The sequence below is a fragment of the Bidens hawaiensis genome, unplaced genomic scaffold (genome assembly GCF_021521415.1).
Source record: "Bidens hawaiensis isolate Kalapana, Puna unplaced genomic scaffold, B.hawaiensis_p1.1 tig00007049_1, whole genome shotgun sequence".
In the NCBI taxonomy this organism is placed as follows: domain Eukaryota; kingdom Viridiplantae; phylum Streptophyta; class Magnoliopsida; order Asterales; family Asteraceae; genus Bidens; species Bidens hawaiensis.
The window spans coordinates 1272166-1278559 of NW_027491485.1; positions in this window are offsets into that span (position 1 = coordinate 1272166).

Here is a 6394-nt window from a genome sequence, read left to right on the forward strand (position 1 = left end):
CTTCGTTTTGAATAGCCATTTCAACCCAACAATGTTTTTATTTGGAGGCCGAGGGACCATTTGCCATGTTTTATTCTTCTCTATTCTCATAATGTCTCTTATGATAATGATAATCAAGAACTTATTTAAATAAATGCTATACTAGAGTTATTCTTGATTTAGTTTTTCCTAAGACTAATCAAAATAACTCATAAGGTGCATGCATACCTTCCAAATTCTAACTACAAGGTTAAATGGTATCGTTGAATACATCATAATGTACAAAACCATTACCCATAAAATTAAGGGCTTACAATGGAAATAATGACCCTTTTCTAATGCATTACATACTACATTTTGACTAGTACAATTTGATGCCTCAAGAATTAACTATAACACTCATCAAGTTCCAAAGGAAATGAGTGTGTTGATCAGCAACATACGTACAAGAAAATAAATGTTTGGCATTGGAAATAAGATGATATTCAATTCACTACCACTAAAACCTAAAATAGGATAATTCTAAGGTTCATGGAGAAAATACAAGTATTACTTCCAGCTCTAAGTTCTCTAAGGAGAAGTCTCATTGTAAAAATATGTCATTAGATTAGGCATAAGCAACAAGACTATCCGTAATTCAAAAGAACAACCGGCTAAAATTGATAGTTGTATATTAATGATATTTAAGTCTGCTAATCCTAATATTCCCATTAACACATGATTGGTTGAGTCTAGTTCTATATGTTTACCCGAAATTAACAACTAACTAACATGAGTGTTAGTGACAAATTTAAATGTTAAGGTTATTAGAGCCATGATAAACTGTCTTCTAATTACACTTTATGATACCTTAAATATTCTGGAGATTAATCTGAATTTAGTATCAATATTTAAGCTATATTATGACAGTTATGAGGTTTGCATAGCCTACATAAAATCACTCTTACCTTAAACTCTCATATTATTTGTTATCAATATCTGAACTGAAACATTTATAAAATAAACTAGATGATACTATATACTTTCACAACTTTTGTTATCATGCAAATAAAAAGTTAACAAAATACAAATGAGACCTATAAAATTCATCCATTAAAACCAAATTTCATAAGAAATCATGAAATGGTTGATGGGGGGGGGGGGTTTCATAATCTCATTTTTAGTGATTTTCAATCATGTGTTAAATGCCTTAAACATTACATGGCTTAAGAAATAAGTATGGTCCACTAGAAGTTATATCTCACTTAAATTCATGAAACTTATTTAAACGGAATAATTCAGACATAATTCTTTTATCATTTAAAAGGCTATTTACTTGTATCTAATATGTCTTCCATGGTCCACGGTTTTAAAGAAATCCATTCATATATATACTTAATATGATTTCTTCAACTTATGTTCCTATATCTCTTATGACATATGAACGTTAATGGAATCAAATCAAGTCTAACATATATATGACATATTCCCGCGTCATGTACATCATTGAAACTTTTCTTGTATTTTTCAGGAGATATTAAAGATCAGTGGGAGCTTTAAGTGTCTCAATTATAACTTAGTAGATTTGCAAGAGGTGGGGGAGTGAAAACTTGATATTATCTCAATTACACCTCTTATACAAAACACTGCTCCATCGCACACTATTCCATCAAAACTTAATAATTTAGAATTTATTACTACTCTTACAAAAGTTTCATTGTTTCTTAAATGTGGGCATACTCTGATTTCTAACTAAAAAAGTCCTCACAAGAGAAACTATGACGACTTACATCATTAACTTGTTTCTTTATTAGAATTTATTGGTATTTAAATATTGACATATGAACAGGGGGAGTAGTAATGTAGGCATGCTAATATAAGTGTTTCTAAGGTCAGTAGGAGCAGTAAAAGTTCTTATAATGACTTGTTAAAAGTACAAAAAGCGGGGGGAGAGAGTCATTAAATTTTCCTCCAAATTTAACTCCAGTTACACCTCTTGTACACCAACTGCACCAACTCTTACACACTTAGAATCCTGAAAATGATAGCAACCTAACTAAGAGCTAATCCATAAAACTGAAACTTTTTAAATTACCCAATGATCAACTTAGGAGGCCATCTAGAATTTTAAAACCTACTGACATTGATCATTATGTAACCTTCCTAACTAAAGTTGAAATGGATGTTGGAAAGTTTGATGATCCTACCCCTTATAATTAAACCATTAAATCAATCAATCTTCTGAATGGAATAAAGCTAGTATTAGCAAAATTGACTCCATAAGTCAAAATAACATTTGAGATTTGGTTGAATCACCTAAGAGTGTTCATAACTAAACTAAATCCCAATAAAAAAAGTTAAGACATTAAGAAGCATGATTGATTGTTAAATGTTATATTCAAGGAGAAACCAACTATCAAAGAATCTTCTTATCTATATTACAAATGATTTCTTTAAGTATCTTTATTGTTCTAGTAGCTTATAATAGTTAAGAGCAACATCAGATGAACATTAAAACAATTTTCCCTAACAATTGGCTTACATACTTGTTTGTTTATAAAACAACCTAAAAGTTATAAACTAAAGGTCAAAGAACTTTTAGTCTATAAGTCAATAAAATCCATATATGGGTTAATGCAAACATCAAAATGAGATGAAATATTTATACAATTATTTTCATCAAAAACCAAGTGGATTAATGTACCTACCTTAAAATGAGTGGGAGAAACTAAAAACAAACTTGCCCTTATATAGATGACATTCTTCTGACAAGTATATGTTACATAAGTCAAAGCATTGTTCACACATACTTTGATAATATAGATCTCAGAGATATTCCTTACACATGTAACAAACATTACTGCTCTACTTTAGAGGATAATAGGATCATATGGATTATTTCCTTATGCTTCATTAAGTAGAAGCCTTATATAAGTTCAAGTATATACTCGTTCAGATATTACTCAAAACTGCAACACACTAGATTTGTCTAGATTAATGTGAAACATCTAAATAAGTATTAAAATATCTTTAGCAGAAACAAAAGACTATAATTTAAAAGAAAAAGTGAGAATTCAAACCAGTAGATTTCTCTAAACTTTGTCATATTCATAGATAAGAAAATATACTTTTCGAGATATATTCTTATGGCAGTAAATAAATCTGTCTCATGGAGGAGTCATAATGAACTGATAACAACAACCTAAGTCATAATGACATAATATGTTGATTAATTACAACGTTGTCAATAATTGTTGTTGAATATTTATTAGTGGACTCATAAGTTTTATTAAACTCCATATAAATTATATATTAAAAACTTATTGTGATAAAGTCAACTACCATGTTTTCTCAAACAGAAACAATTTGAGAGGTGTTGTATTAAATTTTGATATGAAACTAATTATTCGTTTATGAACGAATTGAGGAGTCTAAATTTTCATATCGAATACATTCATGATATGCTTAAGGATCCTAAAACTAAATGTCTATTACCCATAAGTATTATGAAAGCGCTTATAATCATGAGGGGTTTATTGATGACCATGTACAATTTCATATCGTACTATGAATGATTAACTATTAATTTTCCTCGTCAATTTTGATTTTGTATTCCTAATATGTTCTGCATGCATAATGACATATAGACAAATTATTATACAAATCAAACGTTTGAAGGGATTACTTGAAAATTTTGATCATAACTACTTAGGTTTTAAATATGGACTGCAGTATGATTAATGGAGGTCTTGAGCTAATGTTCAATTCAATGAATGTATTTCTCTGCCCCAGTTTGAGTTTAAAGCTAAAATGAGTGTTTAACTTCTGATCAGGCTTATCTAATACTCATAATAAATGATTACTCGGCCAAGTGGGAGAATGTAAGATTATATATATATATATATATATATATATATATATATATAGGGTTGGTATCATTTAAGAACTTTAAAAAAGTTAAAAACTCTTAGGAACCCTTAACAACCAAACAATATATATATATATATATATATATATATATATAGGATCAGGATCATGAGAGTACCTTTTTGAAATTGAGAACTATGAGAACCATTTTGAATCACAAAAAACCCAAAAATAAAAAAAAAATCATAAAATAAAAAAAACACAAAAATCAAAAAAGTAAAAAAACCAAAATTCATATATTTCATTCCGGTTTCACTAAAAAAATAAAAAAAAACTCGGTTTAGCTAAATTATATACACATATGTATAATATATACATATATGTACATTTACATGTTTTTTTGTACACATATGTATAATTTAAGATAAATGATACTATACATATGTGTATATTACGTAACTAAAGATTAAATAAAATTATACATATGTGTATAATACGACGTTTTTTTTTTTACTTTTTTAGTGAAACCGGAATGAAATATAAGAATTTTGGTTTTTTTACTTTTTTAAAATTTTTATTATTTTTTGTTTTATGATTTTTTTAAATATTTTTTTAAAGGTGTTTATAGTGATCCAAAATGGTTCTCAAAGTTCTCAATTTGCAAAGGGTTCTCTTAGGATCCTTACCCTATATATATATATATATATATATATATATATATATATATATATATATATATAGGAGTGGGTTAACGTACAATAAGGGCTTATCGTACATTAGGTACGCGACATTCCAGAACGTTTGATTAAAAAACGCGCGGTGGCAATTTCGTAAATAACCCAACAGTAGTTCGCAATCAAAATTCGTCGATTACAAATCAACTCTGATCCAAATTCGGAACTTGTCGCTCAATATAATCCAATTTCTTAACTGTAATCACAGCTTACAGTATGAAATCTCAAAAGTCAAAAACCAAAATTGAAATAGAACGTCACTAAACATTAAAAATCTTCAAATTGATCAAAAATTGATGATTTAATCAATCGAATTAATGTGTAAGAGGCTTTAGAATCATCAATCGATTATGAAAATACAGATTAACACACTTAATTGAGCTATGATTAGGGTTCATGTTTAAACGTTCTACTCAAAGTTTATACGTTCTGACCAAAATAAACACCAAAATGATGATTTTAATCAATCGAATTGATGTGTAGAAGTATTTAGAATCATCAATTGATTATGGGATTGCAGAAATAACGCACTCAATCGAGCTCTTATTAGAGTTCAAAATGTTATGTTTAAACGTTCTGAAACAAAACTGAAGACCAATAAACGTTCAATGAAGTTCTGGGTGTTAAAAAAATGAACATCTTTAAACGTTCTAATACTTTCAATGAAATTCTGGGTGTTCAAAAATCATGAACATCTTTAAACGTTCTAAGAAGTTCTGGGTGTTCAAAAAAATTTAGAAGTTCTGAACTTCTAAACAGAACTTCTAAACTAACAAAAAAAAAATTAAACACCTGAAGTTCAGAACTTCTAAACAGAACTTCTAAACTAACAAATGTTAAATGTTGTGTTTTTTCAAATGTTAAACCTTTAAACGTTCAGGCAAAAAAGTTTAAACGTTCAGGCAAGAGAGTTTAAACGTTCAGGCAAAAGAGTTTAAACGTTCAGGCATAACCCACTAAAAATTGAAAAAATTAATCGACCGAATCTTCAAATTGATGATTAATTAGATCAATTTAAAGGTTAATTGATGAATTAGGTTCATCAATTTCAATTTCATTTCAATTTTATCAAAATATTAACAAACCTGTGAACAAATAATAGACGACGATGTATGATGATTGTGGATGGTGGCTTCGACAATGGACGAAATCGTTGTACGATGAAGATTGCTGAATGGTGACGATGAAGGTGGACGGAATCGATGGGAGCAGTGGATCAGATTTGACGAAAATTACAAAACTGCCATCGCGTTAAATTGAAGATCGACGGGTATACGAGTCGCGTACGTATTGTATGATAAACCATTATTGTATTGGATCCTTTATCTATATATATATATATACATATGGCCATTATAATCATTTATATTATAATAGATCAAAATTTAAATTATACCTTATTATATATTAGTTTGGTAATTGTTGATGGGTTATATTACCCTTACTAACTAATAAAGGGTTTCCCATTGGGTATATATAAAGAGAGATAATATTAACATCATAACTTAATCACACAAACATAACAATTGTGTGTGCCTCATCTCTCCTAAAACCGGATTCCTCTCAAGAACCCTAACATCATCCTTAACTATACATCCTAAAAGGAGAACTCGATCAAGATGACAAACATGTCAACTACATCATACTCTGCTGCGATTACTATTCTTCATAGGTTCATAGGTTTAATTTTATTCATGTTTACTTACATGAAGAACTGATCAACATCATTGTGTAGATTATTGTTTTAATTCAAAAACTATATATAACAATTTACTATTTCTATTATATTGAAGTTTCGTGAAATTCCAATTAAATTTATAGATTTCCCTTTTCTT